Source organism: Thalassophryne amazonica, chromosome 4 (genome assembly GCF_902500255.1).
Source record: "Thalassophryne amazonica chromosome 4, fThaAma1.1, whole genome shotgun sequence".
NCBI lineage: Eukaryota > Metazoa > Chordata > Actinopteri > Batrachoidiformes > Batrachoididae > Thalassophryne > Thalassophryne amazonica.
In genome coordinates this window covers 45597062-45610080 of record NC_047106.1, presented here as the reverse complement: position 1 = coordinate 45610080, position 13019 = coordinate 45597062, and the positions used below count along the sequence as shown (strand labels likewise).

The following is a 13019-nucleotide window of genomic DNA, read 5'->3' as shown; positions in this document are numbered from 1 at the left end:
TTTAGAGTAGCAGAGATTGCTATTATCTTTCCTCGAATTACGACTTTCAAAGCATCCCACAGTATTGCCGGGGAAACCTCATCGGTGTCATTGTGTTCAAGATAAGACTGAATTTCCATTTTCAGAGTGTTTTGAATGTCAGTATCTTTCAAGATATTGGAATTTAGCTTCCATAGGGTGGATCTTGCTAATGTTGACTGTTAAATACACTGGTTTGTGGTCTGATATGGCACAAGTTCCAGTCTCACAAGTTAATACTCTGTGCGTATCATGCATGAACATGAAAAAAAATCTATTCGTGAATATACATTATGGGCTGAGGAATAATGAGTATAGTCACGCACTCTATGGTTATTTTCTCTCCAGACATCAATTATTCCCACTTCTTTCATAAAATTATGAACCTTTCTATAGATATTCTTAGCATCTGGTCTACCATTTGAGCTGTCAGTCTTTGGTTGTAGTCGAATATTAAAGTCACCTCCGCATATTGGAATACCTTGACATTTAGTTGTGAGTGTTTCCAATACATGTTTATATATTGACCAGTCACTGCCAGGTGGCATGTACACATTTAACAGACTCACTACTGTTCCCTCCAGTTTACCTATAACCAATATGTATCTTCCTTCTTTATCCTTGCATTCAGAAATGTATTCAAAATTCACTGCGTTGGACAACAAGATTACGACTCCTCTACATTTCCCGAGCTGTGCGAAGAGAAATATACTTTTGAGTATCCCATTTTGTTCAGTTTGGCATGTTCACCATCGTCCAGATGAGTCTCCTGAAGAAATGCTATCTGGACTTTCTCCCTTTTCAATTGTGATAATATCTTTGATCTCTTAATTGGATTGTGAATCCCATTTATATTTAGTGAAACAAATTTTATGGACCGGGATGACATCTGAGTGTATCAGTAATTAACAAAGTCATTAAACATGGCATTCTTCCCCTCCCTACCAAGAACAGCAAAATGTAGAACAACACAACAAAAAAAAACAGAAATGAACATGACTCCCTATGTTGGGGTCTGCGCAATAGACCCTCATGTGTCCCAGGGGGCGCTGTAAGGTAGTAGCCCTGCTCCTGTTAACAGTGCAGGGGATCCTCATGGCTATGACAGTGTTCGTAAACTTTCATAGTTGAACCTTCAATACTACGATATTTTACTCACCCAGTCATTTCGAACTTATCATATTTCAGTCAAAGGGACATTTTTGTTCAAAAAAACCTCGCAGTCTTAAACCTTTACTCCGTGTTTGGGTTCGGGGATGTTCACCTGAATCACGTAACTTCTCCTTGTAGCTGGGGTCCCGTTCTGAATCGGGTACGTTCTTCCTCACGCGTCGGTCCACCCGGGTCCAGGTCATCTGTTGGATGCGTTCCACAAGCGATGTTGGTGTCTGTATGAGCTTGACTGTGTATCCCCGTTTCACCATATCCTCTGCCGCCTCCGCTGCAGTGTTTATCATTCCACTTGAAACCTTTCATTTGCCTTTCATTTGCCAGGATTTACGCAGCACCATTTCCTTGGTTCGGAAGCTTAAAAACTTCACAATGATGGAGTGGGGTGGAGCGCTTGGGGGTGGCATTGGTCCCAGGGAGCGATGTGCTCTTTCGATGTGTAACTCCACGTCATTTGGCAGCTGAAGACCTTCACGAAGCAGTTTTTCCACAAAAATTCTCATTTCTGACGCCTCTTTCTCTGCATTTTCACTGACCCCGTAGATTCTCACATTTTCTCGCCTGCCTCGGGCCTGCATGTCGATTAGCTGTTCATCTAACTTCCAGCATAGCTTTAGCAAGCCAGTAGCTACGTCTTCGGTTGATTGAATTCGTTCTTCGACCTTTTCTATTCGGTTTTCCGTCGCCTCTAGCCTATTATTAACCGAAGAAATGTCACGTTTCAACTCTTCAAATTGGCCCCTGCTTTCCTGTCTAAACTGTTTCAACTCGTGCAGGATCTCGGAGTCCGCCATCGTGGGATTTGCTGAACAGGTGTTAGCTGGCCTCGTCCTCGGAACCCAAAACGTACTTTTCTTTCCCTTCTTCGTAGGAAAATTAGTTTATGGTGATGTCCGGCCCCCCTTCTAATACTTTGTGTATCTGATATTTCTCCTTAGAATGGGCCTTTTAATAAGATTTCTCAGGTTCGCTCAGGAGCCTCTCTACTGTGCTGCCAGCGTCGCGGTGTTCCAACCGGAAGTCCTTGCTCCCATTTTGTATGAGATGAACTCAAAGATCTAAAACTTTTTCCACATACACAATATCACCATTTCCCTCAAATATTGTTCACAAACCAGTCTAAATCTGTGATAGTGAGCACTTCTCCTTTGCTGTGATAATCCATCCCACCTCACAGGTGTGCCATACCAAGATGCTGATTATACACCATGATTAGTGCACAGGTGTGCCTTAGACTTACCACAATAAAAGGCCACTCTGAAAGGTGCAGTTTTATCACACAGCACAATGCCACAGATGTCGCAAGATTTGAGGGAGCGTGCAATTGGCATGCTGACAGCAGGAATGTCAACCAGAGCTGTTGCTCGTGTATTGAATGTTCATTTCTCTACCATAAGCCGTCTCCAAAGGCGTTTCAGAGAATTTGGCAGTACATCCAACTAGCCTCACAACCGCAGACCACGTGTAACCACACCAGCCCAGGACCGCCACATCCAGCATGTTCACCTCCAAGATCGTCTGAGACCAGCCACTCGGACAGCTGCTGGAACAATCCGTTTGCATAACCAAAGAATTTCTGCACAAACTGTCAGAAACCGTCTCAGGGAAGCTCATCTGCATGCTCGTCGTCCTCATCGGGGTCTCGACCTGACTCCAGTTTGTCGTCGTAACCGACTTCAGTGGGCAAATGCTCACATTCGCTGGCGCTTGGCACGTTGGAGAGGTGTTCTCTTCACGGATGAATCCCCGTTCACACTGTCCAGGGCAGATGGCAGACAGCGTGTGTGGCGTCGTGTGGGTGAGCGGTTTTCTGATGTCAATGTTGTGGATCGAGTGGCCCATGGTGGCGGTGGGGTTATGGTATGGGCAGGCGTCTGTTATGGACGAAGAACACAGGTGCATTTTATTGATGGCATTTTGAATGCACAGAGATACCGTGACGAGATCCTGAGGCCCATTGTTGTACCATACATCCAAGAACATCACCTCATGTTGCAGCAGGATAATGCACGGCCCCATGTTGCAAGGATCTGTACACAATTCTTGGAAGCTGAAAATGTCCCAGTTCTTGCATGGCCGGCATACTCACCGGACATGTCACCCATTGAGCATGTTTGGGATGCTCTGGACCGGCGTATACGACAGCGTGTACCAGTTCCTGCCAATATCCAGCAACTTCGCACAGCCATCGAAGAGGAGTGGACCAACATTCCACAGGCCACAATTGACAACCTGATCAACTCTATGGGAAGGAGATGTGTTGCACTGCATGAGGCAAATAGTGGTCACACCAGATACTGACTGGTATCCCCCCCCCAATAAAACAAAACTGCACCTTTCAGAGTGGCCTTTTATTGTGGGCAGTGTAAGGCACACCTGTGCACTAATCATGGTGTCTAATCAGCATCTTGGTATGGTACACCTGTGAGGTGGGATGGATTATCTCAGCAAAGGAGAAATGCTCACTATCACAGATTTAGACTGGTTTGTGAACAATATTTGAGGGAAATGGTGATACTGTGTATGTGGAAAAAGTTTTAGATCTTTGAGTTCATCTCATACAAAATGGGAGCAAAACCAAAAGTGTTGCGTTTATATTTTTGTTGAGTGTATATCACTGTTCCTACTAATTATGTTGAAAGTAATTTTGTGGTGAATTGCAATTCTTCATGTGATACGTTTCCCATTTGTACGTATATTTTAAAAATCATTTATGATTCTTCTGTAAGAGGTTGTTTCTTCCATGTAGTAGTTGACTTTTCATTGTATCACAATATTATTATTTTTTAAAAAGGATTCAATACAGGCTTCATGATAAAATTTTTACGATTCATGATATGTTGTTACACACCTATCAATTATCAATGCACAATATCAGAAATTCCCGTTCCATCTTTACAATGGATACTGTTGATCACCAGCTGTGACACATGGTTGTTTTTACCGGTAAGAAATGTCAAGTATTTTAATCCTCACTCCTAATGAGTATGGACCTTACATACTACTCTGATGGAAGGGGTTTTTAGGGACCAACAACTAAATTTAGATCTGGGTTCCTGCTGTCATAATGCAGATAAATTTATCACAGTGGAAAAACAGTGTTGCTTGTGTGTACTAGTGTTTTGCTAACACTCACTTATGATATTATTTATTTTTGGTTGGACCAGTTTAAGTGACTCTCCCACTTTTTTTATTTGTTTGTTTTTTCCCTTTCCAGATTTGTACAGAAGTGTACACCAGCCTCCCCATGCAGAACCCCATGAAATGAATAAAGCACCACAGCCTATACCGGGAGCCCCCTCCACGCCCCACCCTGCCCCCTCCCCCGGTCTATCTCAGGTATGGAACTCAGTTGTTAAAACCCAAGATCAGTTTTCAAGGGTGTTATCATCCTTTGCAGATTTGTTTCCTCACAGTAAAAAGAACACCTTGTGCGATTTATTTTCAAACTTACTTTTTTATGGATAATAAAAGTAGCACAACTCGACATTTACCTTCTCTCTAGGATAATGTCCACAGTAAGCAGGCCGATTCCAAAAACATGTTTTTCTATCCCTGTTTTTGGCTTCTTTTCCCGATGAGTTGAAATTCACGTGTATGATATCAGCTTTTCCAAGAACCTCTGTGGATAAATCCATTTTGGGTTGACCGATGTGGCTTTTTCAGGAACAGCAGGGATTATTACAAATGTAGGAGTTTGATAACTGGTATTTGAAACTTGTATTTTTTTAAACAAAAAAAAGGTCAATATTTTGAATAACAGTGTTAATACAAAATGTTCTCGAAATGCCTTACAGCATATGTTTAATTCACAGAACCTTTTAACATAACCTTCACACAAAAGGTACAGAGCTACATGACTATCAATCAATTTCAATCAATTTTTTTTTTTTATATAGCGCCAAATCACAACAAACAGTTGCCCCAAGGCGCTTTATATTGTAAGGCAAGGCCATACAATAATTATGTAAAACCCCAACGGTCAAAACGACCCCCTGTGAGCAAGCACTTGGCTACAGTGGGAAGGAAAAACTCCCTTTTAACAGGAAGAAACCTCCAGCAGAACCAGGCTCAGGGAGGGGCAGTCTTCTGCTGGGACTGGTTGGGGCTGAGGGAGAGAACCAGGAAAAAGACATGCTGTGGAGGGGAGCAGAGATCGATCACTAATGATTAAATGCAGAGTGGTGCATACAGAGCAAAAAGAGAAAGAAACAGTGCATCATGGGAACCCCCCAGCAGTCTACGTCTATAGCAGCATAACTAAGGGATGGTTCAGGGTCACCTGATCCAGCCCTAACTATAAGCTTTAGCAAAAAGGAAAGTTTTAAGCCTAATCTTAAAAGTAGAGAGGGTGTCTGTCTCCCTGATCTGAATTGGGAGCTGGTTCCACAGGAGAGGAGCCTGAAAGCTGAAGGCTCTGCCTCCCATTCTACTCTTACAAACCCTAGGAACTACAAGTAAGCCTGCAGTCTGAGAGCGAAGCGCTCTATTGGGGTGATATGGTACTACGAGGTCCCTAAGATAAGATGGGACCTGATTATTCAAAACCTTATAAGTAAGAAGAAGAATTTTAAATTCTATTCTAGAATTAACAGGAAGCCAATGAAGAGAGGCCAATATGGGTGAGATATGCTCTCTCCTTCTAGTCCCCGTCAGTACTCTAGCTGCAGCATTTTGAATTAACTGAAGGCTTTTTAGGGAACTTTTAGGACAACCTGATAATAATGAATTACAATAGTCCAACCTAGAGGAAATAAATGCATGAATTAGTTTTTCAGCATCACTCTGAGACAAGACCTTTCTGATTTTAGAGATATTGCGTAAATGCAAAAAAGCAGTCCTACATATTTGTTTAATATGCGCTTTGAATGACATATCCTGATCAAAAATGACTCCAAGATTTCTCACAGTATTACTAGAGGCCAGGGCAATGCCATCCAGAGTAAGGATCTGGTTAGACACCATGTTTCTAAGATTTGTGGGGCCAAGTACAATAACTTCAGTTTTATCTGAGTTTAAAAGCAGGAAATTAGAGGTCATCCTTCCTCAACTATGAAGTTGAGGAAACAAATAAATAATAAATACAGCCAAAACAGCTCCAGTCTGCACACAGTAACCTTCAGTGTTGATGGGCTGAACTCTTGATGTCGAACAAATCAGGTAGTGCTGTGGGTGGGACTTTACTACAGAGCAGAAAGCAGTGATACATATTTTAAATGGGTGGTATGGGCTAATGACCCCTGAAGTAAAGGTGCATTTTCTCTATATCCTGGTAGTCAGGAGGATATACCTAGTAATCAGCAGGATATGATGGTGTCTTCTTGGACATCAGTGGAATTATGTGAAGCAGATTAATGTAATTCAAGACTTGTTAAAAAAAAAAGAGCCACAATTTGAGGTAATGTAAGTTAAAGATGATGCAAATTTCATATTTGGTTCTTTTGTTCTATTTCATCTCATCTGATTTTATGCTTATTATTCTTCTTTGTCTTTCGGCTGTACCCATTAGGGGTCGCCACAGCAGATCAGTCGTTTCCATCTCGCCCTGTCCTCTGTATCTTCCTCTGTCACACCAACCACCTGCATGTCCTCTCTCAGCACATCCATGAACCTCCTCTTTGGTCTCCCTCTTCTCCTCCTGCCTGGTGGCTCCATCCTCAGCATCCTTCTCCCTGTATACCCTGGGTCCCTCCTCTGCACATGTCCAAACCATCTCAATCTCGCCTCTCTGACTTTGTCTCCAAACCGTCCCACCTGAGCTGTCCCTCTGATATGTTCATTCCTAATCTTGTCCATTCTTGTCACTCCCAAAGAGAATCTCAACATCTTCAGCTCTGCCACCTCCAGCTCTGCCTCCTGCCTTTTTGTTAGTGCCTCCGTCTCTAAGCTGTACAACGTAGCTGGTCTCACTACTGTCTTGTAAACTTTCCCCTTCACTCTTGCTGATATTCTTTGGTCACAAATCACTCCTGGCACCTTTCTCCACCCATCCCGCCCTACCTGCACTCTCTTCTTCACCTCTTTACTACACTCTCCATTACTTTGAACAGTTGACCCCAAATATTTAAACTCATCTACTTTCACCACTTCTACTCCTTGTAACTGCACTATTCCACTGGGCTCCCTCCCATTTACACACATGTACTCAGTCTTGCTTGTACTGACTTTCATTCCCCTTCTCTCCAAAGCATATTTCCACTTCTCCAGACTAGACTCAACTTGCTCTCTACTCTCACTACAGATCACAATGTCATCTGCAAACATCATAGTCCATGGGGACTCCTGTCTGATCTCATCCGTCAACCTGTCCATCACCACTGCAAACAAGAAAGGACTCAGAGCTGATCGTTGGTGTAATCAACCTCCACCTTGAATGAGTCTGTCATTCCGACTGCGCATCTCACTGTTGTCACACTATTCTTGTACATGTCCTGCACTACCCTAACATACTTCTGTGCCACTCCAGACTTCCTCATACAATACCACAACTCTTCTCTTGGCACCCTATCATTAGCTTTTTCTAAGTCGACAAACACACAATGTAACTCTTTCTGTCCTTCTCTGTACTTCTCCAACAGTATTCTCAGAGCAAACATTGCATCTGTAGTGCTCTTTCTCAGCATGGAAGCATATTTCTACCCACAGATCTTCACCTGTTTTCTAAGCCTAGCTTCTACTACTCTTTCCCATAACTTCATGCTGTGGCTGATCAGCTTTATGCCTCTGTAGTAGCTCTGCACATCACCCTTGTTCTTGAAAATAGGAAACAGCACACTTCGTCTCCACTCCACAGGCATCCTCTCACTTTCCAAGATTTTATTAAACAATCTGGTTAGAAACTCTACTGCCATCTCTCCTAGACATTTCCATGCCCCCACTGGAATGTCATCTGGACCAACTGCCTTTCCACTCTTCATCCTCTTCATAGCAGCCCTCACTTCTTCCTTGCTAATCTCTTGTACTTCCTGATTTACTCTCACCACATCATCCAGCCTTTTCTCTCGCTCATTTTCTTTATTCATCAGCTCTTCAAAATATTCCCTCCACCTTCTCAGCACACACTCCTCACTTGTCAGCACATTACCATGTGCATCTTTTACCACCCTAACCTGCTGCACATCCTTTCCAGCTCTGTCCCTTTGTCTGGCCAATTGGTACAAGTCCTTTTCTTCTTCCTTACTATTCAACTTCTTGTGCATCTCGCAATATGCCTTTTCCTTTGCTTTTGCCACTTCTCTTTTCGCCTTACGCCGTATCTCCTTATACTCCTGTCTACTTTCTTCATCTCTCCGACTTTCCCAAAACTTTTTCGCCAACCTCTTTCTCCTTATGCTTTCCTGGACCTCTTCATTCCACCACCAAGTCCCTTTGTCTTCCTTCCACTGTCCAGATGTCATACCCAGTACTGTCCTAGCTGTGTCCCTCACCACAACTGCAGTACTTTTCCAGTTGTCCAAAATTGCTTCTCCTCCAGCCAGTGCTTCTCTCACCTGCTCGCTAAATTTCACACAACAGTCTTCCTCCTTAAGCTTCCACCTTCTGATCCTTTCTTGAGCTCTCACTCTCTTCTTCTTCTTTACCTCTAAAGTCATCCTACAAACAACCATCTTATGCTGTCTAGTGACACTCTCTCCTGCCACCACCCTACAGTCTCTGATTTCTTTTAGCTTGCATCTCCTATAAAGAATGTAGTCCACTTGTGTGCACCTTCCTCCACTCTTATATGTAACCCTGTGCTCCTCCCTTTTCTTAAAGTAGGTATTCACCACAGCCATTTCCATCCTTTTTGCAAAATCAACTACCATCTGTTCTTCCCCATTCCTATCCTTCATACAATATCTACCCATTCCTTCCTCATCACCTCTGTTCCCTTCACCAACATGCCCATTGAAGTCCGCTCCTATCACCACTCTTTAATGCTTGGGCACACTCTCCACCACCTCATCTAACACACTCCAGAAATCTTCTTTCTCCTTCATCTCACAACCTACCTGTGGGGCATATGCACTGATGTTATTCATCATTACCCCTTCAATTTCCAACTTCACACTCATCACCCTGTCAGACACTCGTTTAACCCCCAACACACTTTTAACATAATCTTCCTTTAAAATGACCCCAAGACCATTTCTCTTCCTGTCCTCACCATGGTACAACTTGTACCCACCGCCGATGCTCCTGCTCTTACTTCCCTTCCACTTGGTCTCTTGCACACACAATATGTCTACCATTCTCCTCTCCATCATATCAGCCAGCTCTCTCCCTTTACCAGTCATACTACCAACATTCAAAGTCCCCACTCTCATTTCCACCCTTCTAGTTTTCTTCATCTCCCGCTGTTTTTGGCAACGTTTTCCTCCTCTTCTTCGTCGTCTTCGCCCAGCAGTAGCCCAATTTCCACCGGCACCCTGTTGGGCAATAGCACAGGTGGCGGACGTTGTTAACCCGGGCCGCGACCGATCCAGTATGGGAATTCGATTCTTAGTCTGCATAGTTGGGTTGGCTTGTTTTACGCCTGATGCCCTTCCTGACGCAACCCTCCTCATTTATCCGGGCTTGGGACTGGCACTCAGAATGTACTGGCTGCACACCCCATAGGTTATAAATAATATTTAAATGGTTAAAACGTGAATGTTGGATGGGCTTAGCATTTGCTCCCTTCTTCAACACTTATACACAGTAGCTTTAATCTTGTCAAGTCAAGAGCTGTGTCAGGCATTTTCTTACATCTGGCAGGTTTTTATTTAATTTTTTTTTCCATTAGGCATTTTTTAATTGGATTACATCTTGTCTTATTGCTTTGAATGACATTACTGTAACTAGCTCATTAAGTGTTTTTTGTTTTGTTTTTATACATCCTTTGAACATCATACCAGACCTCCTTCACTTTTTTTTGTCAACGTTATATGTTGACAGATGTATGTATGTTTTTATTTTGCGCAAATTGTAGCATCTCATAAAATGTCACTCTGTACAGATTTCAGTTAAGACGGAAAAAGGAAAAAAAACGTTAATTCATGGAAACTCCGTAGGCCATCATAGTCAACATTTTGTCACATGTGGTGGAGATCTTTCTTCTTCAGGTTCAGTCTGAAACTACATGCTTAGACAGTGTTGGGTGCTCGTTTTCACTGCAGCCATTATTGAAGAGTCTGAAGACAGCACCTCAAAATGAGAAACAGAGAGCAGGGTCAATCAGTTGGAACTAGCAACTCACAGAACGCTGTTTCTAACAGTAAAATAAGAGTATGACAGATAGAATGCTCATGTGATCATCAGCAGATAGTAGTTTGCTTCACCAGCAATCCCAGAATTTAGATATGAGTGAGTCATGCTCCATTATTAGTAACAAAAGTAAGATGGAGGGGGAAAATAGTTCAGTACAATACTGTCTTAGTAATGTGAAAAGGGAGGACAAATGTGTCATCAAGCTGAATTTGAATGAATCGACAGGATCAGACTGTTTCATCTCAGCAGGCAGACTGTTCCACAGAACAGGTGCACGGTGTGAGAAAACTCTGTGGTCTGCCAACTTCTTTTTAACCTTTCGGACACAGTAATCAAAGCTCCAGAGAACACACATTAGGTTTAATTAGATCACCCAGATAGGTAGGCACACGTCAATAAGAAAACCTTAAAATCTGACATTGCATGGAAAGGAAGTCCATGAAGGAAGGCCAAAAGTCATCATAGGCATTCACCATTCAACAAACATTCCATCAGTGAAATCTTACAAATTCATGTCAAATGTCAACAGTTGTGATTAATTTGGTCACGTTGTCTCTGACTGAACAGCGGTTTGCAAATGTGGATTGGCATGGCTCATTTAAAAATAAATGCATCAATGACATGAGGCATGTTGAAATATGAATCATTGGAAAGTACTGACTCCAACTGTATCAGGCAGGCTTGGATTTATAACTTTTCAGCTATTTGATGAATTAATACAGTAAAACTCACATATAATTGATTCAGGGAGACCAGTGAATTTTGTCCGATATATGTATGAAATGGACAAAATCCGTTATATGTATAAAACTGACAAAATCCGTTATATTTATGTAACGGATTAGATTCTGTCAGGAGGCACCGAATGATCTGCAGGGAATCCTTACTCATGACCTGCCTAGTTTAATGACGGGGTCACAAATTCCTCTGAAAAAATAAAGGCCTGCCTTAAATAAGCAGCGGGCATCATGTCCATTAAAAAGATTACATTTGGTTGAGTCACTCTTTGTTTCTAAGTAGGGATGGGTATCGAGAACCGGTTTCTTTCGGGAATCGCTAAGAAATTATTCGATCCACCGACATCAATAACCTTATTGCTTAATGATTCCCTTATCGGTCCTTCAGAGTGGCTGTTGTCGTGGGGTGTTTGTTAGGAAAATGATAATTTCTCTACATTGATTACAGACCCAGCAGCGGGTCTCCAATTTTTCTGCAGTGTGGCTTTGCTTTGAACCTTGAACCAATTGAAGCACTGATTCACAGATCGAAGCACTGCTTTGACTTGCTGCTTCGTTGATTCATTGTTTTATTTCGCTTTATCTTAATTTTCCCCCCTAAAACCCTAAAGAGCATATGTCTGTGAGTAATATTTACATTTATGTTAAACCGACCTGTTATGGTCTTCTGAAACAGTTGATAGATGTATTTTATAACTTAAAAACGGGACCGATGCTAATGCGTTAGCATGTCTATGGCATTTTCAATGTTAGATAGCATTAAGCTGTTTGCATCTCAGTATATATTAATAATAATAGCAACAATAATAGTAATAATAACTCATAATAACTAATAATGCTACAGTACAATTTTAGAGAAAGAGACAAAAATAACCTGATGAAACAAAACACACCAGAAAAGATAAAATCAACTAACAATGAAAATAAATAAATACATATAGAAATACGTGTTTCCTGTGAACACCTAGTGACTCTTACACCTCCACTTCATCCCTGTTTTATTTAAGCTTAACTGCAATTTGTTTCAGTCAAACCATATTTTCAATTTGTTCATTTCTTCAGAACTATCTGCCAACCTAGAAAACCACTGCATCCTAGTAAGAGCAGAATACTACTAGAATGAATTTGAATAAGGAAAGTTTTGTTTTTTTTTTCTCACCAAAATGGATGCTGCACTCACTGCAGTTTATTGTCTGGAATAGTCCCAGATTGCATTTCATAGCTTCTAGAATTCAAACATTTTCGTGTGGGTGGTGTTGGGGGGGGGGGGGGGGGGGGTAATTTTGGGTTTCAGCTTTTTTTGTTTTTCACCACTTTCATCCCTGAATATGTCAATTGTGAGTTACTTTTGTGTGGATTGAAGTCACTAACTGGGACTCCTGTCTTGTTGCTAGAAAGAAACGAGAAGTGTCCTCCATTCTGTTCAAACAGCTCCAAACCCTGCGCGGGTCTCTGCTGAGTCAAATTAGAACGATAGGTGTTGGTTTGCTCAGCCCTGCTGTTGACCAAGGCAGGGATGTACATCTGGAGCTGGTCCCCGGGCGCCTTTTATGGCAACCTCTGCTCCTACTGGCAAATAGGATGGGTTAAATGCAGTAGCCACATTTCATTGTGCAGGGAAGATGTTCTTCTGTACTGTGCATATGACAATAAAATTTCCTTGATTCCTTGAGAATCCAGTCGGAATTAATAACTTCAAAGCGAAATGCCGTTTAAATCAAATGACAACCTCTTTCCATACATTGTAATACAAACAAACTGCAATCGATCAAAACGGTTGTTTCCTCCCAAAGAGACGTCCTGCACTGACATGCAGTAACTGCTGAGCTCAGCTCAGAGGTATGGAGAGACATTCATGCCGAAATG

General features: G+C 42.1%; 1 protein-coding gene across 5 annotated transcripts in view; it reads left to right on the top strand.

Annotated features, from left to right (window-relative positions):
* The window catches only part of LOC117508145 (eukaryotic translation initiation factor 4 gamma 1-like), a 210168-nt gene that overhangs the window by 58004 nt on the left and 139145 nt on the right, over window positions 1-13019 (top strand). For all 5 annotated transcript variants that reach the window (XM_034167809.1, XM_034167811.1, XM_034167810.1 and 2 more), the window contains exon 3: window positions 4406-4527. The gene's annotated coding sequence lies outside the window, so the exon portion shown is untranslated. The remainder of the gene's footprint in view (window positions 1-4405; window positions 4528-13019) is intronic.